The sequence below is a fragment of the Ambystoma mexicanum genome, chromosome 1p (genome assembly GCF_040938575.1).
Source record: "Ambystoma mexicanum isolate Mex_15411 chromosome 1p, UKY_AmexF1_1, whole genome shotgun sequence".
In the NCBI taxonomy this organism is placed as follows: Eukaryota; Metazoa; Chordata; class Amphibia; order Caudata; family Ambystomatidae; genus Ambystoma; species Ambystoma mexicanum.
This window is the reverse complement of record NC_090921.1, coordinates 473,650,097-473,674,793: the sequence shown is the minus strand read 5'-3', so window position 1 is coordinate 473,674,793 and position 24,697 is coordinate 473,650,097.

Here is a 24,697-nt window from a genome sequence, read left to right as displayed (position 1 = left end):
AGGGACCCACTTTCACCACCCCAGCATACATCACAAGCAATAGGTTGAGGAAAAGGTTGTGTGGAGATAATGGTAATCTCCATTACTCCAATTCATCACAGTATTTACACATTGCCTCAACCATCCTTCTATGGATGGAGGGTGGCATAATCCTCTTAGAAATGTAACTAGGGAATTGTGCGATACTCGTGGTTTTATGACTCCAGTGGCAAATGGGGCAGAATCAAAAAGATATGGAAATGGGTTCCTGAGGTGTAAGCTGGTACCTCACAAGTAATTACTCTGGTAAGGAAAAGTAGAAAAAAGGTAATGAAGATTAACAGTAAATTATTATTATTATTTTATTATTATCTTTGGATTTATAGAGTGCACTGCAGCCCACAGGCATCGAGGTGCTATGAAGGACGTAAGAGGGCTTGATTAAGGGTTACAGTAGTGCGGCCCAACAGGGTAAAGCTTGGTACAATAGGTTATGTTCATAACACATTTGAAGATGTTTATTCATTGACAGAGAAACATACATAGGATAAAAAGAGCCATTTTAAACAAAGAGACTAGTTTGATGGTTTTCCGGAAGGCTGCATGGGAGTCAATCATCCTAATCTGTGCCGGGAGCGTGTTCCAGAAGGTAGTGGCCATAGTTGGGAAGCTGGAACCACCCGCCCGGATTCTCTGAGTAAGAGGGATGGTGATTCTGTTAGAATAGGCCATCCTAGAAGGTCTAGATGGCATATGTCTGATGATCCTCTGTGCTAGATAGGGTGGGGGGGGGCATGCCGTGGAGGCATTTATGTGTCAAGGCAAGGGTTTTGAATACAATCCTTTCCTGGATGGGAAGCCAGTGGACCTGTCTCCTGACCTCTGAGATGTGGTCCCTTCATGAAATGCCTGTTGCAGCCCTCAAGGCGTTGTTCTGGGCTAATTGAAGTATGGCCAGATTTTTGCATAGGTCCCTACAAGGAGGGCATTACAGTAGTCGAGCATAGACCCGATGATTGCCCAAGCAATGGTGAGGCAATTCTTTTGGGGGAGGAAGGGTCTGGCTGCATTGAGGAGTTTGGAGTGGTATGCTGAGGAGGAGGCAATGGCATTAACCTGTCTATCCATGGTCAGGTTGGTTTTAAGATAGTTGCCCAATGTCTTGATGACTGGTGAGACAGCAATAGGGATGTTATCAATGGTGAAGGAGCCGTATTGTTTGTCCAGTTTACCCAGGGTGGAGGGGGAACCAATCAGCAGAAGTTTGGTTTTCTCGCTGTTGAGACATAACCAGTTCTCTGGCATCCATGATTGATAGTTGAGTAAATGGAATTGAGGGTGTTCAAATCCGAGAAGTAATCACCCGAGAGGGGGATGAGCACCTGTGTATCATCAGCATAGTTGGTGTATGAGACGACCCAGGGCATCTAGGATTTTGAACAGGGGCCTTGTAAAGAGGTTGTAGAGGGTGGGAGCTATGCAGGAACCCTGTGGGACCCCACATTTAATAAGACTAGGGTCAACACATGAGGAATCAGAGAAAACCTTCATCACTCTTTCCTGTGGGAACAAAGTTATCCATGCATGGGCCCTCGGGGAGAAGTTGGCAGCAGCAGAGAGATGCTGGCAGAGGGATTTTTGATCCACTAAGTCAAAGACCGCATAGAGGTCTAGGAGTAGGAGGAGTGCAGGTTTGCCTGTGTCTCTGATGTCATCCGTTTGATTTTTTAGATCGAGCAGTGTCGTTTCGGTGCCATGACGTGGCAGGAATCCGGACTGCCGTAAACCAAGAAGATGGTTTACTTTAAGGAATTTGTGGCCCTGCAGGTAGGCTGCTTTTTCCAAGATTTTTAGCAGAAAGGGGACAGTCATAATGGGCCTATAGTTCCCAGGGACCAGTGGGTCAAGGGAGGTTTTTTTTTAGCAGTGGTCGGACCCAAGCTTCCTTAAGGTCAGTTGGGATGCGGCCAGACTGGAAGGAGGAATTAATGAAGGCAGTGATGAAAGGGACGAGGGAGGGGGCACAGTCTTTAATGACCTGAGCCGGGCAGGTGTCACCTTTACAATTAGACGGCTTGATAGATTTGAGCAGAGCGATGACTTCTAACTCCCTCATATCTTTGAAATCAAACACTGGTGTGTGGCCGTTATGGGTCACTGTGTCGGACGTAACTTGACAGTTGGCCAGTGTGTCAGACAGAGCCTTTTGGTGAGCAAGGATTTTAGAATGTAAGGTATCAAGTTTGTTGAGCATGGCAGCTTCAATGTTATTGCACCAAGTCTCATCCTTCAGGAGGGTAGGGGGCAGGTGTACGGGTGACTCCAATTCTCGAAAGATAGCAAAGATTTCATATTTTCAGTCCTGGAGTTGAAAGAGGCAGCTTTTGCTTGAATGATAGCAGTGTTGTAATCTTTGGAGATTGTCTTGAAGGCTACTTTAGAAGTGTCATTAGGCTTCTTTAACCAAGAAGTGCTGCCCTTTTTTTTCATGCGGAATTGTAAGAGCTCCTGGGTGAATCAGGCATTAGAGTGCTTTGCTTTCTTTGGTTTTTAAGGGTGAGAGGAGCAATGGAGTCTACTGCTTGGGTAATTACCTCTTTGAAGGTAGTTGCCAAAAGCTGCGGGTCATTGGGGAAGGGGGGCAGCAAGGCTGGTACTAGGAGGTAGGGGGCTAGATCCTCCACAGTGAGCTTCTGTGAACTCCTCGCTAAAGCAGCAGGAAGCGGGATGGTAACCTTAGTAGGCCCCTTAGGGGGAGCAATGTCAAATTGAATGCAAAAGTGATCAGACCACAGAATCAGAGAGACGTTGGAGACGAGGAGGGAGCAGTTGTGATGAGAGGCCCAGTCAAGCATGCAACCTTTGATGTGAGTTGGCTCAGAAATGGCTTGGGTAAACCCTAAGGTGGTTAGGGCTTTTTGTAGGGTGGTGGCATTGGCATTGTTGGGGTCGTTGAGCCCTAGGAGAATGACTTTGGATGATTTTTTGACGTTATCAGATAGGGCATGGATAAGGAACATTTTTTCATTAATCCACCATCTTCTATTGGACATACCACAGAACATAGCCACCCCCAATTACCCGCTCACTGCTGTTTCTGCCGTCTATCCTTAATCAAACTTTAATGTGCTCAAGTGCAGATTAAAACAAAAAGGAAAACCTCAGCAGAGAACATGTAAACCCAGATGTTAGTTTCCAGGTACCAGCAATAGTGACTCACAGTGCAGTGTTGTATGGTGGCTTTTTGCTAGATTTTGGATTCAGGGAAACCCAGGCCATTTGCTGCACTGCCTCCCCGGCCCCTACTTACAACTAAGCATGCTTGATTTTAACTTACAGCAGATGTGATGTGGCAATTTGATGATGTCCACGGCTTCAGCAGGCTTTCATGATCATAATAGGAAGCGCATAAAAAAGTGGGCGGAGCCTCCAGGCTTGCCAATGAACCGTACCCATTTGACAGTGCGAAAAAATCAACAGTCAGTGATCATAGAATGTTTCTAGCCTAATTGATCACACACAAATGTTGTGGTTTGCAAACTTCCAGAATAACATAGGTTGCGTCTTCATCCAAGAACATGTGCCTTGCTGAAAGGCTGCAAACAAAGATTTGCATCCGCTGTGAAAATGCCGGTATCTTTTGGCCTCATTACGACCCGGGCAGTAAGGGAACAACGATGCCGGTAAAGGATTACCGGCATCGCTTACCGCTCCGGACGGTCATGATCCGCCAATCTGCTATTAGCGGCACAGTAATTAACAGTGCCTCTAATAGTGGCATGGGCGTGGGCATGCGACCCTTCATGTCCGCAATACCGGCATGGCGTAAACAGGAGGACATCACAAGTCAGGCGGCCATGCAAATAACGGCCTACTGAAGGCCAAAAAGTACCTTACCGGCATGGAGCAAATACCGGCATCGCGGACCACCCGTAAACGGCCATGTGCAGTGTTCCCAACTGCCACAGGTGCACACAATCAGCACAGGTGGAGGAAATATAGACTGGGCCAGCACAAAAGGAGCACACCCCACCCCTTCCCACACCCAGTCACACACCAAAATGATTCCCATACTACTAGTGTCGGGGGAAAATTCTGCCGGGGTCGGCCGGGCCGTCCGCAGACCTCCGGGCAGGGAGGCCCCAACTCCTCCCGTATATCCCAAAAGAGATAGAGTATGAGACACACGCAAGAAGCAAGGTGACTCTGCTGTTTATTAGACAAAACGGCAGGGATGGGTCAAGGAGCGTACGCGTCCGTCCTGACACACACACAATCGTGGGGCTCGCAGGCCCTTTTTACCTTAGTATGACGCGCTACTTGCGTCACCTTACAAAGTTTAGCAAAAAACCTATTTCCACTCTGGATTGGTTACTCGAGTGGTAGGGTTAGTATAGCATACATATAGAGAACTATGTTAGTGGTTGAGGGTTAGTCAGGTGATATACTTCGGCTGTCCCTTCAATTGGATACATGAAAATTGTTACATGAAGACCTCTGAGGATTGGTCAATGTTAATGGCGTCAGTGATAAGAGCCCCATGTTCTGATTGGTCCGCTCGTGAGCCCCCCCGTCTGAGACTATCGCTGTTCTCAGCTCGCGGTGCACCTGTCATTTGCAACAATGTTTTACTATGGGTAGGTGTAAACAATGTGAGGATTTATTCATATGTTGGGAGGTCGACTACTCCCACTGCTGCAGATATCCAATGAGTCTTTTAATTGTATCTGCCTGTGTCTTAAAACGTGGGATTCAGGCGTCTCCTTCCTCCTGGGCTTGGCATCCTGTCAGGTTTGGCTTTGTCACGTGAGGTGGGACCGTGTTTGAGGCAAAATTTAGCACAATTAATATTGTTTTTCCCACTGTGTGCCTGGTTTATCTTGCAGGTGTGACCTTGGCGTTGGCTTGCGGCGTGCGAGATTGCAACATCGTGCCCTTGGCGGTGTGCTTTCGCCGAGCTCATTCTGCAGGGTCAGCAACCGAGCTCTTGCTCATTCAATGTTCATGGAAGCTTTTGCTTGCGGCCTACTTGGGCCTGGTGCATAGGTGGAACCGTTTGATGCAGAGCGCTTTAGGTTACGGTATCATATTGCCCTATCCTCAGTATCGTGTCTCCGTTATATTCTTCATTATGGTACATGGTTCTTAGAAGAAGCGTGAGCAAGCCTTTTTAGATAAGTTCATGATGCGTCTTGCGTTTCTGCATTTTGAGAGCCTATGTGGAAAATAATAAAGATGCACGTCTGTGAGTATGTCTGTCGCCTACGTCATAGCACTGAGTATATTCTTCATGTGGATTGGTGTGGGAGTGTCCGGTGTGCATGTTTGCACAGGTGTGCTAACCGTTGGCTAGGTCGTCATGGCATCTCTAACGACGTGTCGATTTAGTGCTGGATGGTTCAGTCGAGTCCATCCATGCCGCAGGTGTCGGCATGTGCAGGGCAGGCTGGTGGGCACATCCGTATGTTCCTGTACCAGGGTATTTGGTCGTCTGGTAGATGGGCAAACTCCTCTCGTGGTGGGTGTCTGGGCCGTGATCCTCTAGGCCAAGCGCGAGAGGGGAAGGGCGGGAGCCTGTTCTTCCATTCTCCCACTTCAGTCCCCCCTCTGGTCGACTTGTCGACCACAAACATATCCTTTTCTTTATCTCCTCTTACTCTCCATATTTTAGTTATTCCTCCCGAATGTCCATAGTGGTTAACATGGTCTTCAAATGACCAATACATATATTCACAGGTTCCTCCAGGAGTGCAGTATACCCATTTCCGTATGTAGCTCTTTGGGTTTCTTGGGTTTTCGAGCTTTACAGATGGTGGGTCCAGGTGGTTGGTGATGATCTGGTTGCGCAACTTCTCTCTCTCTTTTATTATTGTGCCTGTGTGTTTGCCGTCATCTGTTGGCATCAAGAGGTGCATACCAACCATTTCGATCATCTCGTCTGTGGTGCGTGCCTTCCGGGCCTTCCAAAATCTTATTATGATCAGTGTAGCTCCAGCCAAAATAGTACATCCAACTATAATCTTCAGTCCATCTGACAGCCAAGATGGCATCCATGACCATAATATTGAAAACCAGCTCTCATCCTTTTTCACACCTTTACTTTCATCCATCATTTTTGAGTGCATCTGGGTCAATTGTAAAACTGCTTCTGTCAGTGTACCATTGTCAGCATCGTTGGCAGGGATGAATGTGCAGCATGATTGTCCTATTTTAGCGCAAACTCCTCCTTCCATTGCTGTGAGGAGGTCCAGTACATATCTGTTCTGAAGCGCTACCATCCTCACAGCTCGCAGTTCCTCTTTTATTGCGTTGAATCCATTCACTGTAGAGTTAATTGTCATCATTAGTTCCCACCTAGTTATCTGGAGCCATTTTGCGTTTGCGTAAGCCTGTAGTCCCGGATGTATTATTGAGGAGAAGAACATTGCTGCTCTGCTGAATAGTCTGTGTTCTGGCGGAATTGAAGTGAGTGCTGTTTCCGACCTTCCCCACAGGTAATTTCCTGTCAGAGGTTCTCCTTGTCTTTTCTTCCTATTCAGGACGGTGTTGTTGCTGTTGTTCCTGTTCTCTTGCCCCTTCTGAAGCTGTGCAGATCTCTTCTTCCTCTGGTTTCCTTCATCCATTTTGGGGAAATTCGCCATATTCACATGTTTCTGGGGCACCACTAGTGATGGTACATTAACGTGTACTATTGTGCATACACCATTCCACAGAGGGGGCAGTGTGTGGTATGCCTTTTCTCCACAGGCCCAGTAATGGTCCATTACTACTGCTGTTCCTGCTCCCCCCTCAGGTAACTCCATCACGCTTTCACAGTTGGTGTTGTATCCTACGTCCACTTCTCCTTTATGTTGGTAGCATACCTTAGGCGCAGTTAGCGGCAGTATTGTTATTGGGTCTTCATCCTTTTCCATCCACGTGAGCATGGGTACGTACTTGACCCAAGTCATCCAACATCTATGGTTGTGTCCATCAATAGTTGAAATATTTTCTCTTGTTACCATGTTGCTGCCAACCACTCCTATGTCCCATTTGTTGTTCATGTACACCTTCCCTGTTATTATCACCAGTGGTCTTTCCCAACATCCGTTTTTACCAGGGACTTCAGTGGCGTACCAATCACATGGTAGGTACTGCAGTGTTACTTTCTTTGTTTCTCCTTTTTCAGGACCACTTGTTATGTATTTGAATCCTTCAGCATGTAAACTGCTCTTGTGGTAACTCAAATAAGTCTTGAGGAAGTTGTTTTCATATGGATATGTATCTCGTGTTTTCCACACCAGATGCACCACTGTCCCTTGAAATCTTCCTTTCGTCTGGAACAGTGCCAGGTATATTATACATCGTGCTATTTTTTCATCTATCTCCGTGGCAACAAATGTTCGAGAAGCGCTCATGGCGTATGGAATTAATGAGCAAACGTAGCAGCTGTCTTCTGTTGTCTGTTTACCTATGTGGGTCATGTGTTGGTACCATATGTTGTTTGAGATGTGTGCTGAATCTTGTATGTAGTTGTCAATACCTTTATTATCTGAGTATGTGCTGCGTTTAACTCTATTTTTCTTGTGTGGGATTTTACTAGTACCACCTGACGTAACACCTGTTGCAGCTGGGGGTGGGGGTGCATTAGGTTTGGGTACAGCAATAATATCAATAGCATAGCTGTACTGCCATACAGAGGCAGCCAAGAACCCGGTGATCATTAAAATCCCTATCAATTTTATTACAAATGCTAATTTCACCGGCATTTTGCTCTTACCTTGCTGCAGTCCGGCAGCTTATTCTTGCGACGTTACAGTTGCCCGCCTGAAAATTCTTAATATGCTTGTTATTAGTGTTAGTTGTCGTTTTTTAAGCTCTCCCTATCAAGTAGTCATTCAGTGCCCAGGCGAAGAGCTGTTCCCACGCCAATCTAAGCGATCTATCTCTTAGGGCAGGCAAGTATGGTTGGAGGTGGGGCATTGAGTGTTCTATGGCCAAGAGGAATGCTGTGTAGTAGACACATACCCTCCTTCTTTTCAGGTACGTTGGCCGTTTTATTTCATATACAAATTGGTGTGACAATTCTTCCAGGTAATTATCATCTGAGGGTACCATCTACTCCTGGGCAGTGAATTGGTTAGTTATCTACTTTCTTAACAGTACAATAATACGCTGTACCTGCATGTGCGAGAGAGAAGAAAGAGAACATTCAGGTGTTTACATGTGTATATGTGCAAAACAATGTCCTTCAGTTATTACTACAGTGGGTAGGGGGTCAATGGGCAGAGGGTTTGGGGCTCAACTGGCGGAAATCTCTTTACCCTTTGATCGTGTAAACATGGGGTGGGCGGTATGGGGATCACCCCTTTCTTTTCTAGTAGTTGTCTCTGGGGAATCTGGGGGGTGGCAGGGTATGGGGACACTTAGGCCGTTAGTTGCGGTAGAAGTCTCTTCCTCCGTTGGTGACGCTGTTGTTGTTCTTTCAGTGGCCCTGTCGGTGGCGCTGGGGCGGGTCTGGAGTTTGTAGATCTTTACGTCATGTAGGTGGTTCCAGGCACGTTTGTCCTGTAGCTTTACTGCTCTCGTTGATACCTCCTCTACCAGATGGGGGCCAGTGAAGCGTGGGCTGTTCCACTTTCTGTTGAAATTGCGAAGTAGTACGTGGTCACCTTTAGCAACTTTGCACAGTCTTTCCTTTTCCAATTCTTTATCCGCGTCTTCTTGTTGATCGCTGTTAGACCCGCCCCGCGTGCGCTCGAGCTGTTGAGACACAAACACTACACTAGTAATCAAAGAAGACACATATTGGTACATTTCATCACCAAGGACATTTGCAGTACTCTCGTGGTCGGTAAATGCTCTTGATGTTGGCGTTATGGGAAGGCGTATTTGACGTCCGGTAACCACCTCGTGAGGGGTGAGGTGGTGGTCGGAACCTGGTCTATTCCTTAGCTCAAATAGGGCTAATGGAAGGCAATACAACCAACTCTTCTTTGTTGTTTGCTGTATTTTTGCAATTGCCTCCTTTAATAGGCCATTCAGGCGTTTACATATGTCGTTGGCCTGTGGGTGGTATGCACATGCAAATTTATGCTTGATGTTCAGTAAGGATGTGATGTGCTGGAACATTTCGTTTGCGAAATGTGGGCCATTATCTGACTGCAGTACTTTGCACACTCCCCACCTGGGGAAGACCTCCCTCACTAGGAATTTAGCTGCTCTAAATGCATCTGGGTGTGAACAGGGCCCTGCTTCAATCCACCTCGAGAATGGGCATACTACTACAATCATATACCTATTTCCTTGACATACGTTGATCATATCAACATAGTCAATATAGAGATGTCGGAAGGGTCCCTCTGGCCGGGGTATAGTACCTCTTATCACCTTCAGAGTGTGACCGGCCGTAAACTGTTGACATGTGAGACAATTGGTGATAAAATTTGACACATGAGAATTTAACTCGGGGCAGAACCAGTCTTCCCTAATTCGTGCTGCAATTACTTCCTTGCCTGTGTGGGCTGGGTGGTGTAGTTGGCTCAGGGCGGTGTTCAATAGTGCCAGTGGTATTACAATCTTCCCAGTGTCACTCTGGCGCCATAGTGCGTCGGTTGGTGACATTGTGCATCCTCTTTTTAGCCATATTTCTTTTTCGACCATTGGTGCAGCCGCTTGTAGCTCCATAATCTGTGTGGCTGGGAGATGGGTGTACCCTTCTCTTATCAACATCTCCTTAGCCATTCCCCTCCCTCTCCTTTTCTCTGACTCTGGGGGGTTCCATATCTCACCAAAATATGCAGCATACTTCGCATGTGCGTCTGCTGCTGCATTCCCTTTTGAAATGTGGTCTTCACCATTGGTGTGTGCGGTGCATTTGACCAAAGCTAATTCTTGGGGGTCATTTATTGCTTCAATTAGTTCAGCCAATAGGAGGGCATGTTGCACTGGAGTGCCATCAGCTCTCCTAAACCCTCTTCTTCTCCATTTCGACAGCCCTGAGTAGACAGTGGACGTAACATATGCGCTGTCGGAATATATGGTCACTCGTTTGTTAAAGCTTTCCTTCAACGCCAAAATTAGTGCAATTAATTCTGCTGCTTGAGCGGAGTAATGCTGTGGTAGTTGTACACATTTCATTGCCACACACACCGGTACCTCCATCATTTTTACCACTGCTGCCCCAGTCCTCCTTATACCATCCCTTTGGTCGATAGTTGATGACCCATCAATGAACAGGAGCTCACCTCCCTCTAGTGCGTTTTCTTCAATCTTTCTAGTACATGAGTACATTTCAGTTACTTGCGTACAATCGTGGGCATAATCTCCTTCCTCAAGTACTTCTGCTAGGAACCTTGCAGGGTTGACCGTGCTACATCTAACAGTTGATAGTTCAGCTCTGGATAAGATGATCTCATAACCTGATGCCCTTTACGTGGTTAGGGTGGACTTAGGTTTATTCAATATTGCAAATAGTGCATGTTCCACAAACAGTGTAGTTGGGCACCCCATGGTGATTGCTGATGCTTTTTCTACCGCAAAAGCAGCTGCGGCGAGACCTTGTTCGCAAGGGAAATGACCTAACATCACAGGTTCTAAGTGGCCACTGTAAAATGCTACTGGTTTGTAGCCCATGCTTGTTTTTTGAGCCAACACTGCTTTCATTACTGCTGAGTCGCAATGTGAAAATATAAAGAATTGTCGCTCATAGTCTGGGGTTGCCAGTACCGGAGCAGTTGATATTGCATCTTTCAGTTCATCAAAAGCCTCTTTCATTTCCATTGTCCACCCCAACTTTTTCTCCCCTTTATTAGCTTCCTTTAACGCCTCAAGCAGGGGTCCTATGTATGAGCTGTAATCAAATACCCATGCTCTACAGTAGTTGCACAGACCCAGGAACTGCTGCAGTTCCCTCACTGTTTGTGGCATTGGCGTTTTTGAAATGGCCTTGAAATGGCCTGTGCCCTTTGTGGTGCAATCTTTCTTCCATGTTGGGATATGAGCTGACCAATGTAAAGTACCTGTTCTTGACAGTACTGTAACTTTTCCATGTCTACCTTGTAACCTTTTTCAGCCAATATTGTCAGCATCTTTAATGAGTCCTCTCTGCATGTTCTTTCGTTTGTACTGCAAATTATTATGTCGTCGACATACTGCAACACTGTGCTTTCCACTTCAATGTTACCCAAATCCATCTGTATTACTCTGTTGAAGATTGAGGGTGATTCGCAGTACCCTTGTGGCAATCTGGTGTGTTTCCACTTTGTGTTTCTGTAAGTGAAGCTTGTCAGATCTTGTGAGTCTGGGTGCAATGGTATTGAGAAAAAAGCATTTTTAAGGTCGATCACTGTAAATCGTGATGCTTCCGCTGGAATGCCACACAATATCGTGGCCGGGTTTGCGGCTATGGGGTATTCTGCTTCTACTATGTTGTTCAAGGGCCTGAGATCCTGTATGAAGCGCCAAGACCCCCCTCTAGCCTTGCGCACTGGGTATACAGCCGTGTTACATGGTGATTCTGAGGGGATCAATATGCCATTATCTATAAGGGCCGTTATGGTTTCATATATGCCCTCATCTGCCTCTTTTGATAGTGGGTACTGTTTCACTCTGGGGAGTATTGCACCTTTTTTCAATGTTATCCTTACCCCCCCTATACTTTTAATGCACCCCACGTCATAGGGGCTAGTAGTCCATAATGATGTGGGTACTTTTGTCATATCCTCCTTAAAGAAGGGAACTGGGGTGGATGTGGGTGCCTCAAGTGCCATTGCCATTTTCTGTGCCACTTGTTTGTACGCCACTCTTAGCCATATTTCCACACTCATCATAAACACCATTTCACCTTCCTCCTTTTCTTCTGAGAACAGCTCCTCATCTGACACCTGGGTGAGTCTACATCCTTCTGCTAGTGCTATCACTGCCCTCCATGCTCTTCCTTCTCTGTCTTGGGCATGTACAGCAATGTAATCAGCTGTTGCTATAATGCTCTCAATGTCCACTGGAACCACCTTTCCTTCTAGTTCGTTGATTGGTGTTTCTGGTCTGAACAAATAGGCTGCTGGCCTCCTCCAGATCTTTCCCTCTATCCCTGGCATCCATGCAAATGCCATGTCTGTCCCGTACTGGAAGAGTTCGCCATCTACTGGCTCGGCCCTAATCGCTGTCTGTCCGCAGTATGCTTGCATAATCTGTCGTGCTGTGAGCATGTTAATTCCTGGAGTAGAGCAAATTATGCCATCCTCCGTAAAGGAGATCGTCATATTCAACCTGTTCATTATGTCTCTCCCCAGTATATTTACTGGTGAGGCACTATAATATAAAAGTGGGACTGACATGTCATAATCTCCTATAGATATGGGAATGTTATCAGTAAAAGGAACCAACCCTCTAGCCCCAGAGAATCCTTGGGTGTTCATGGCTTCGCCCGACATCTTAAATTTACCTTCCCTTATGCAAGACCGGGTCGCCCCGGTGTCAACAAGGAATGATAATTTTTTGTCGCCTATCGTTACCTCTATGCGTGGTTCCTCTGCACTATTAGGTGTTACCGACAGGATGGGACACACCAAGGCCGTCTGTGGGCTGTCCTATTGAGGGTACAACGATTGACCATTTCCTGTGTAAGGGTTGTGTCCCAGGACCGTCACCCTACCCAGTTGTGTTTGTTGTGCTTGGGGTTGTTGTGTTATCGCTACCTGTTGTTGTGGCAGTGAATATGTCTGTGGCTGTTGTTGTGTTATTAGTTGTTGCTGTTCATTTCCCTGTTGCAACGTCTGCTGTTGCTGTATTCCCTGCTGTTCCTGTGTGGGCCTTGGTTGTCCCTGTTCGTTCCATGATGGTGTACCTGGTCTTACTCTACACGTGCGTGACATGTGCCCTACTAATCCACAACTCCAACACACCGGTGGTTCCCTACTCTGCCATGGAAAGCTTCCTGTGTTGTCCTGGTATACTGGTTGCCCGGTGGGGTAGGAGTTTCTAAGTCCTCCCACCTGCTGTTGTGTGTTATATCCATATCCTCTCCCCCTCATAATTCCTCCTCTTCCCCTGTTGTAATTATAATACCCAGCTCCTGGCATTGAGTATCCTCCTCCCATGTTGGTCGTGTATGGTTGGAGTGGCGGCACCTGTTGTGTTATTGTCTGTGAGGGTAGTATTTGGGAGGGATCTTGTGCAGCCAATACTTGTGTGGGGCTTTGGGTCATTATTGTAGGTGCAGTTATTAGTGCCCCTTCCATTGTGTATTTAGTAAGTTTTTTCTGTACTAGCTTAGCCTCTTCCGTTTTCCTGTCCTCTTCCTTTTGTTTCATTTTTCCTTGCCATGCCCTACAATGATGCACTATTGTCAGTTGTATTTCTGGCCATGCTTTTGCTTCCATTCCCACTACTTTCTTCAGTTGTTTCTGAACTCCTTCTGGGAGCCCTTGTACTAGTATATGATAAAATATTGCTGGTGTTTTGTCCCATTGTTCTCTAGTTTCCATGCGCCACTTCTCTTGGATTTCCTGGATATAATCAACAGGATCTTCTTTCTCACGCATCTTGAGTGAGGTAATTGCTCCTATGTCTGATGTGTCTGGGTACTGTACCCTCAATGCCTGCCATAGTGCATGTCTGCAGTTTGCGAATGGTGCCCCATCATGCGATGTGTTTGCTATTGTTACCCCAGGGAATCCCGCTCTCTTCCAAATTTCATCCGCTGCATCCCCTAATATCGATATTAGAAGGCCCTTTACATCTCCCACTGCCAGTTTCTGTCCTGCGGTGTGTTTTTCCATTTCATATATCCATTTACCTGCACCTCCACTTAATGATGGGAGCCTGCACTTTATATTCTCTTTGTCTGTATGCTTCCAAGGGACGTACTGTGGTCTAACTCCTCCCCTCTCCAGAAGTGGCATTAAGTTGTGTCTCATTTTACCCCTTGGGTTCCATAAAATCGAGTCCTCACACCCCTCCTCTTCTTCCCTCTCTTCTACATCGTCAATTTCGTCCGTATTTCCCCTGCTCATAACTCTTTCTTCTCCATCCTTTCCCCTTCTTCCATCATTTCCTGTATTTAATGTGGGCGTGTGTATTCGTCCTTCCTGCCTGCGTCTAGGGAGGTCTCTAAGCCGACATGCATAGGGTGTCAGTTCATTTGTGAAGGGCGCAAGTTTTATTGTACGTAATGAGCGTGAGGTGGTTGAGCATGTAGGGTGGGATGGGAGAGGGTGTGATGGTGACGGTGTGGTTTCATGTGTCTGTCTTTCCGCTATTCCTTGCTCTTCCTCCTCACTTCTCTCCAGTTCATCCTTTCTCCTACAGATCCATGGTGAGTCTGTATTGGTCCGGGTGGTGTATAGTTTATCTAGGCTTTCCCTTTCACTGTTTCTTCCTTCCTTCTCCACTCCTTCTTCTTCCTCACTACAAAAGTCAGTCATAAACGGCACCCCCCACTCGGTCTTTTTCCCCTTGATTGTTACTGTTTTTAAGTCTATTAGGTCCAGTTCTCCCTTTTCTCCTTTATCAACCGCTCCCCTTTGCGCTGATGTTGTTGCTACTTCTGTGTCTCTATATACATCCCCCCTTACTTCACTCTCCCTTCTCCTATCTTCTCTTTCCCCTTCATTTCTCTCCTCCATCTCTCTACCAATTTCCTCCCTTTTCCTTTTTAATTCCTCCATTACTTCACTACTCATCTTTTCCAATATCCTTTCATCCTCTTTCTTCCTTTCCCCTCTCACCCTCTCCCTTTCTAATATACTCTCTATCACCCTCCCTTCTTCGTATTTCTTAGTCGTTTCTGATAGTAATCTCTTCTTCCACATTGCCATTTCTTTTTTTCTTTCTCTTCTTCTTCCCTTTTCCTCTCTTGTAGCACTGCTCTTGATACCCTTTCTGTTGCTGCTTTTACCCTGTCAGCTTCTTTCCTTTGCTCCTCAGTTCGTTCCCTTATTTTTTCCAATTTGTTCTTACCTTCTTTCCTTTCCCTCGCTCTCTCTCTTTCCTCCCTCTCGAGCTGTTTGATCAGTTCATTCTGCTCATCCCTTAACTCTGCTAGTCGTTCCTCCAAAATCTCTTCCTTTTGACGTAACAGCTCTTCCCCTGTCATTCCACTCTCCCTAGTATTATCCTCGTCTATTTTCCTTACTACCTCCTTCTCTTCTCCTGTTAATGAGCCTCGTAATTTTAATAATATCTGCGCGGCTACCCACTCCTCATGTCCTATTTCCACAGTTTGTTCTTCTCCAGTCCTCTCTTCCCCTGCTGGCAACTTCCTATGAGCCACATATGGTGGCGGGCTGTCTGCCGGTTTCGAGTACCCCTCAGCCGCCCTTAACTGTCCTCTTTCTATTTCTCCTAATTCTCTTAAAGGGTACAACCCCCCTCCCTCTGTTTTCACTACCTTTGCTAGGGGTATATCGTTGCTCTGTTCCTTTTTTATTTCATTTACTTTTGAGTTATTATTCTTTTCTCCTCCCTCTTGTCCATTCCCCGTGTTCTTTGGGTCTTCACTCCCCTTTTTCCCATTCTCTCTTTCCTCCTTAATCTCTTTTTCTTCCGGTATTTCCCCCACAGTGAACATTCCATTTGGTCCTGGTCGGCACCCCTGGAACATCCTCCATAAGTTAAACACCTCCACGTGGTTTGTCAACTTCTTCCCTTTGTATGTATTATGCAAATGATTTAATAGTGAATGTTGGGTATATGGATCGAAGCTACCATTAGGCGGCCATGGTATTATCATTTTGTTGTCCGTCCCCTGTGTCCATTCTATGCTATACTTGATCAGTTTCTCCCTATGGGGTGTCAGTGTTGTACATATGTGTTGTAGTGGGGTAGTGAGGGTGTTCCCCCACCCTCCCGATCCTGTCCCGTGTGACATAGTAGCGCTCCACTTGTTACCCTTCCCCTATTTGGTAGAGGTTATCTCACTAGCAGTTTACAATATACAGCCTTATATCGTTACCTGGCCCCGTCAGTTTGGGGACTTGCGATAGTCCGCTAAGGAAAATTATTAAAATATAGTATTTACATTTGTATATTTTCTTCTGTCTTTCTTCCTTTACACGACACCCTTACGGCCCCCTGCGGCCGAGCGCACGTAGCCCCCTGCGGCTGCGTACCCCTTGTGACGTTCTTATACAGTCGTCCTATTTTCACTTTCTCCTCCTCCTTCTTCTACACTTGCCGTGGCCGGCGTTCTCCGTGCGCCGCCACGTCCCCCGTTTCGCCTTTCCTCGATCAATTCATTACCGTTTATCTCTGTTTCCACTCCCTTACCACAGTTCTCTTCCCCACCACTCTCAGAAAGAAAGATGCCTTGTGCTCGGGATATCCTATGAAAGCCCTACTGGTGACGTCACCGATCTCTTCGAACTACTGGTAAGTTCTTCATATATTCTTTAAGTCCAAAATACACTTGCAATCTACCCCTGTTAATCCTCACAGCTGTCTTCCTGTCACTCCTGGAACAAGGTAATCAATAATATAATCGGACTGCGCACGCTGCGTCGCCTCGCGTGTGATACGCCCCTCGACAGGAGGGCTTAACCAGCCAATTATCTTCCGTATTGGGCAACTAACTAGCTACCGTCTACAGGGAAACGTCATCTACCTATCGAGTTTCTTGCTCGAACAATAGGGATCCTCATCTACTCATTGATCAATAAATGCCAAATCGTAGGAAACCACACACACACACACCCTTACACGTAGTCGCGACCTAGGCCAATCAGTGTCTACGAGCGGCCGCACGTGATGTTTTCGTGCTCCACCTCCCTTTCTCGCGTAACGTAGCCGACTGCTCTCGCACTCGTTCGGCTACCATTCATTTCATTACCTACACTAAATTGTCAAACCTTCGCCGCGCACCTGTGCAACACCTCCCACCTCCCGTATTTAATTCCTCCCCCCTCCCTCACAATTTCACATTGCTTGTTGTGCGTGGCATGCTCACCAAGTTCTCTTGATGCGGGGCCGCTCGACTGCGTGCACCCCTCCAAGCGGCTCGCCACCTCCCCTCGTCTGGACCACGTCTGGACACTCGCCAACCGCGGGCGGGATACTTCTCAACCGGCTCCCGAAGGCCAATATCCGGATTGCGCTGTCTGGTCTTCTCGCGGTTCCGCGATTGTCCTGTAGTCCTCAGAAAGGGGCAACGGCAGAGGGGGCCGCGCCGCCGGGCCTCCTCGCAACGGGATTACCTGGAAAAAAGTAAAAATAAAAAAGCAGATCTTAAACAGATCTCAGCAGTGCCTCCAACTTGTCGGGGGGAAATTCTGCCGGGGTCGGCCGGGCCGTCCGCAGACCTCCGGGCAGGGAGGCCCCAACTCCTCCCGTATATCCCAAAAGAGATAGAGTATGAGACACACGCCAAAAGCAAGGTGACTCTGCTGTTTATTAGACAAAACGGCAGGGATGGGTCAAGGAGCGTACGCGTCCGTCCTGACACACACACAATCGTGGGGCTCGCAGGCCCTTTTTACCTTAGTATGACGTGCTACTTGCGTCACCTTACAAAGTTTAGCAAAAAACCTATTTCTACTCTGGATTGGTTACTCGAGTGGTAGGGTTAGTATAGCATACATATAGAGAACGATGTTAGTGGTTGAGGGTTAGTCAGGTGATATACTTGGGCTGTCCCTTCAATTGGATACATGAAAATTGTTACATGAAGACCTCTGAGGATTGGTCAATGTTAATGGCGTCAGTGATAAGAGCCCCATGTTCTGATTGGTCCGCTCGCGAGCCCCCCAGTCTGAGACTATCGCTGTTCTCAGCTTGCGGTGCACCTGTCATTTGCAACAATGTTTTACTATGGGTAGGTGTAAACAATGTGAGGATTTATTCATATGTTGGGAGGTCGACTACTCCCACTGCTGCAGATATCCAATGAGTCTTTTAATTGTATCTGCCTGTGTCTTAAAACGTGGGATTCAGGCGTCTCCTTCCTCCTGGGCTTGGCATCCTGTCAGGTTTGGCTTTGTCACGTGAGGTGGGACCGTGTTTGAGGCAATATTTAGCACAATTAATATTGTTTTTCCCACTGTGTGCCTGGTTTATCTTGCAGGTGCGACCTTGGCGTTGGCTTGCGGCGTGCGAGATTGCAACATCGTGCCCTTGGCGGTGTGCTTTCGGCGGGCTCATTCTGCAGGGTCAGTAACCGAGCTCTTGCTCATTCAATGTTCATGGAAGCTTTTGCTTGCGGCCTACTTGGGCCTGGTGCATAGGTGGAACCGTTTGATGCAGAGCGCTTTAGGTTACGGTATCATATTGCCCTATCCTCAGTATCGTGTCTCCGTTATATTCTTCATTATGGTACATGGTTCTTAGAAGAAGCGTGAGCAAGCCTTTTTAGATAAGTTCATGATGCGTCTTGCGTTTCTGCATTTTGAGAGCCTATGTGGAAAATAATAAAGATGCACGTCCGTGAGTATGTCTGTCGCCTACGTCATAGCACTGAGTATATTCTTCGTGTGGATTGGTGTGGGAGTGTCCGGTGTGCATGTTTGCACAGGTGTGCTAACCGTTGGCTAGGTCGTCATGGCATCTCTAACGACGTGTTGATTTAGTGCTGGATGGTTCAGTCGAGTCCATCCATGCCGCAGGTGTCGGCATGTGCAGGGCAGGCTGGTGGGCTCATCCGTATGTTCCTGTACCAGGGTATTTGGTCGTCTGGTAGATGGGCAAACTCCTCTCGTGGCGGGTGTCTGGGCCGTGATCCTCTAGGCCAAGCGCGAGAGGGGAAGGGCGGGAGCCTATTCTTCCATTCTCCCACTTCACTAGCAATGCTGGGGCTGGAGGACATGATTGCAGTGGAACTCCCGCTACAACAACAATAACAACAACAGGCAGAACAGAGGAGACACAGGAGGAGAATGAGGGTTAGACAGGCCCAGGATGCCCCACCAGTGCAGCCAGTGGTACCACGCAGGCAGCCCCCAATCCCTCGCATCAGAGCCAGTCCATACAACCCAACCCCTAAGCAGATCCACACCCTGTACCGTCTGGACCGGGACACCATCACCACCATTGTGGCCATGATACATGACCACATTGTCAGCCTGATTGAAACACACACTGCCATCCCACCCCTACTGAAGGTAGTGTCTGTGCACCACTTCCTGGCCACAGGCACCTACCAGCACACAGTGGGGCACATGCATGGCATATCACAACCATTATTCCCACGAACGCTGAACCAAGTGCTTGATGCCCTCCTGAAGCACACAGGCGACCACATTTACTTACCACGGACTGCCCAGGAGATCTCAAACACCAAAGTTGGTTTCCATTCACTGGCCGGCATCCCTGGTTGCATTGGCGCCATCGACTGCACCCATGTGGAATTGGTGGTCCCACATGCCATGGAGGTAGCGTACCGCAACCGTAAATTATACCACTCCATCAACGTGCAAATGGTATGTGACTCAAACAAGATCATCACACATTGTTGTGCCCGATTCCCTGGATCAACCCATGATTCAATGGTCCTACAGAACTCCATGATACCACGCTACATGGAGCGACATGCAGGCGGAGATCCTGGCTTCTCGATGAGTTGCATGTTATGCTCATGGAAATGCGATGTGGGTAGGTGATTGGGGGAGAGATGCATACTTCACCTGGCTGAGATGGGGGGGAGAGATGCATACTTCTCCTGGCTGAGATGGGGGGAGAGAGATGCATACTTCACCTGGTTGGAATGGGGGGGAGAGATGCATACTTCACTTGGCACCTGGCTGTGAGTGCCTGAGAGAATGGACCATGCCCATACCCCAAAGCAGGCCAGACCGGACCTGACACCTGACCACATAATGCAAGATGTAAACTGCCCTACCATGTAAATGATGCAGTGTCACAACCATTCCATAGCCATCTACATGTGCACTGCACTCAATCAGACCGTATCCCCCGCAACGCAATGCAGCTACAAGCAATTAGTATGGCCAATACACAGCACCAAATACCATCAACAGAAAGGACAGTCCCCCATTACTGCGTACAAAGGAGTCACATGAGGGCCAAATACATTAATACACCACTACACTGACACAGGTGTCCAACAAAACTGCATGTCACCATTTGTTGTGCATAGTGAGATCATCATGAGGCTGACATCAACGGTGACAGGATGAAAGCATACAAATGACTGCACATCAGCCAGATCATGGAAACAAGCGGCGTGGACTAACACAGTGCATGAGCACTCACAAGGAACAGGAGAGGATCTGCCGCACTGCTGCCAATTTGCCTCAAATGTCCTTCGAGGTGGTCTCGATTGCTATTTTCAGGGATGCAGCACATTCCCTAATGTCATCCCTTGCCCGGCCACATTCCGTTATATGCTGTGTCAACAGCCCTGTCAGCTCCCCCTGGCGCTTCTGAATAGCCCTGACACCCTCTTCGCTGTTTGGAACTGTGGTGGATGTGTGAGGGGTTTCCAACATGCTTTGTTCCTCATGCACAGTTGGCGTGGGGCTGGAACATGCGGCACATGAATCAGCGGTCACCACTAATGCCAATGGCTTGGATGCCGGTGGAGCTATTTGCACTTGATACAATGCCAGAAAGGGAGTTTTTCGCCCTTTTACGGCATGACGGTGGGGTCATTACCGGCATGGCGCAAAGCTCGTGCCCGCGTACTCGTAATAGGCCGCTTTTAGCGGTCTATTACCAGCACGGACACGGTAGTTGCTCCATGCCATTAATGACCGGTACTTAACGCCCGGGTCGTAATGAGGCCCTTGGTCTTGTCAAAAAGGTGGCAAACCCCTTCCCACTGACAAAGGCCAGTACTACCAGGGATTAAAACCCCAGCCAAAAAGGGGAGCTCACAGTCCCTAAACAACCATGTGCCAGAATGTTTGTGTGCAGAACACCATCCCCGATGCTCAGCAGTCTTATCCAGTCATTTCCAGGTGGCCAGTGTCCTGGGATTGGAGCAATGCACTTTTACAAATATTATCTCGAGGTCTGCAGCAGAGGAGAGAGCTGCCCACAGCACAAATGCGAAAAGGAGAGACTGCTGCCTCCACAGCAACCTAGGAGGTCTCAGGGACCTGCTGGCGGAGGGTAGGAAGTTTGCGCTATGAAATGGGAATTCCCCACACTACATAGAGCTGTAAAAATATTCACCCAATGGGGACAACAAGCCCCATACACAGCGAACTCTGGCATAGAACGGTCACGTTTTCCTTGCACATTCATGCCCCGGTGAAGGAGGCAGAACCCTTTGGCCAGGGAAAGCACAATGGTAGAGATACCTAAGATGGTCAAAGGAAACAGAAAACAGGAAGTGTGGGTTATCTGGGTGGTGAGGAGTGGAGGTGGACCAAGAGGCCAGCAGGAGGAAGTGGCAGTGTGTGGAGGAGTTTAGTGAAGCAGGTGACGCATTGGCATATGAGTAGTACTGGCATATGAGTAGTACTGCTTGTGCAGTATGAGTGTGCATGTATGTGAGGTAAGTGCACAGAAAGGATGCACATAAAGGATGGTATGAGCTGTGAATGTGAGAAGGCTGGTACAACATGTAAGGAGGGTAGTTGAGTAGTGTTGTGGGAGATTAGTAATGTGAGGAGGAGCGCAGAAGTAGTAGGAGGAGGATAGTAGTAGTGGGAGGAGGAGGAGGGGTTAGAGAAAGAGTGTAGCAGTGGGTGGAGGAGAGTAGTAGTAGAAGAAATAGTGAGAGGAGAAGAGCAGCTGGAGGAGAGTAGTTACAAGGAGGGGTTTAGAAGTGGTTAGGAGTGGGAGAAATGGTAACAAGCAAAGTTTTCGAGGTGAGAGCTAGGAGGAGTGAAACATCAGAGGGACAGTAGAAAGGGGAGGACCCCTTAGTGAGAGTTAAAGGGTATTACCCAAATTGACCTTTTATAATTGACCTTTTGTCCTAATTGACTTAATTATAGTGGTCCTAATTAACCTTCTGCACAATTGACCTTTATATTATTTTAGTTATTTTATATATGTATTGGGTTGGTTTTGGATTATAAATAATATAAGGGGGTTGCAGGGGTTTTTGGATTGGGTAGGGGTTGCGGGGGTTTCCCCCGCATATATGTCCTAATTGACCTAATTGACCTAATCTCCTGAGGTCAATTGTGAAAAGGTCAATTAGTATACATCCAGACTAAAGAGATGAGCGTGGGCGTGAGTGAGCAAGCTTGAATCCAACTCAGAAAGTGCAAGGCACTTCCCATCACCCTTGTAAGCCTAACAGCTGGATAGGGAAGGGTCACTTAGGAAGTCTTTGAGTTTAGAGAGCCATCCTTCGTTTTAGGGAGTCATCAGGAGAGTGAGACAGAAACAGACAGCAGGGTTACCGATCAGTAGTACCAACCTGGGGTTAAGGATGCCTGATTTAGGGGGCAATTCCATGGGAGATGAGAGAGAAAGAGACGGCCCTAGGACCTACAAACAAAAATAAAGACCTTTGAATGGTCCTCCAGCCTCTGACAGTTTGAGTGCCATATGCGACACAGACTAATGAACATATCATTTCAGAAGCGTGTCTTCATTTTTGTGATAATAAAAATTGGGCTCACGGTGCTTCTCCTTGAGTTTTAAATAGGTTCTTCCTGAAGATGGCAGTGATGTACTGCTGCATATCTTTCAATGCACCACACATGGCAAAAGAGGCACAGAATGTTCCAATCCTCTGACCACGAAGCAATGGGCGCTCTTCAAGCCACCATTAGAAAGTGTTTTTGACAGCGCCATGGACGCTATTCTTCTTTACGGGAGTGAGGTGTGGTGTTCCAGGCAGGGGAGCCGACTTATGAATTTCCCCGGGGGGTGGCCCAAATACAGGAAGTGACATCACTGGCAGTTGGTGCAATGGCGCGCGGGGGTGGGGGCGCGCGCAGCGCAGAACAGTGGAAACATTGGCTAGCATTTACTGCTATATACTAAAGTCAAGTAAGAAGGAGATTTAAGCCTTCGAGTTGCATTCCGGAAAGCCATCGCTACCCCTACTCCTCCCCGGGCTTGCACCCATACTATCGCCAAACATTCCCGCCCACCCTCTTACCATGGCCCACCTAACAGGACTGACATGCACCCCGGGCTTGCACCCATGCTATCAGAAAACATTCCCGCCCACCCCCTAGACCATGGGCCACCTAACAGGACTGACATGCACCCCGGGCTTGCACCCATGCTATCAGAAAACATTCCCGCCCACCCCCTAACCATGGCCCCCCTCACAGGACTGGAATGCACCCCGGGCTTGCACCCATGCTATCAGAAAACATTCCTGCCCACTCCCTAACCATGGCCCACCTAACAGAACTGGCATGCACCCCGGGCTTGCACCCATGCTATCAGAAAACATTCCCGCCCACCCCCTAACCATGGCTCCCCTCACAGGACTGGCATGCACCCCGGGCTTGCACCCATGCTATCGCCAAACATTCCCGCCCACCCCCTAACCATGGCCCACCTCACATGACTGGCATGCAGCCCCGGCTTGCACCCATGCTATCGCCAAACATTCCCGCCCACCCCCTTACCATGGCCCACCTAACAGGACTGACATGCACCCCGGGTTTGCACCGATTTGAAAAATAAATTAAAAGAACACATTACATTTAAATACATATCAACAATACATACAAGATAATGCAAACACAAATACATTTAATTTCATAGGACTCATTTAATATCTTAAACAGAATCTATGCATAGGTGCCTTAAAGTTTCAAATGACTTACTTCATAGACCTGATCTACATATTCTTTTCATCTTAATCATGCCCTGCCAGGCCCCCACCACTTCCCCGGTGTCACCAGATTGCAATGAACTCGTATGAAGACGCTACATAGAGAGGCAGCTGGCCAGCAGCAGGCAAGACTTTCCAGCACTCCACAAGCGAGGGACATTCTATCAAAGTGACATAACTTCGATATTATTCATAGATGAGTATTTCACTTATATCTTTCTCATCCACGAGTAATATAAACCACCCTGCTCAGCATGTGCCCTTGAAGGGTGGACGGGGAATGCTCAGCGCAAATGTTAATTCCGTTTCATGCTCTTTCACAGCCTCCAAATGGCTGTAAAATGCCCGGGAGGGTGAAAGTAAACACACCCTGCTTTTACACCTTACTTTTGCACTTGGGTGCTTTGGTAAAGGCCCAAATGTTTGCAGAATCAGATTGGCGGTCACCCTGGCCTAGTTCGAACTGAGCCACGCCCTGGGCACAACAGGAGATACGCCAACTCGCTGTGCCCAACTCCATGCTGGAAACACCCTGTGCCATTACTTGGTATAACAACACCTTCTGCCAGCACCAGACTGAGCAACATTTTGCCCAGTAACAGACTGAACAGACTGTCCCAAAGAGACTGAACAGCAGCCTGTGCCCAGCACCACAAAGGGCATGGAGGTATGCCCAGAAGCAGGTTGAGCCGCGCCATGCAAGTCTCTATCTCTCCCCCCTCTCCCTCTTCATTTCCCTCTCCCTCTCTCCATCTCCCCTTCCCTCTCCCTCACCCTCTCCCTTCTTCCTCCCCTCCCCCTCTCCCTCCCTCTCCCTCACCCTCCCGATCCCTTTCCCCCTTCCTGTTCCTCTCCCCCTCTTCCCCTCCCCCTCTCCCTCTTCCCCTCTCCCTCTTCCTTCTCCCCTTTCTCCTCATCCCTCTCCCCCTCCCTCTCTCTCTCGCTCTCCACTTCCTCCTTCCTCTCCTTCTACTCCCTCCCTCTCCCTCTCTCCATCTCTCCCTCCCTCTCCCTCACCCTTCTCTCCCCCTC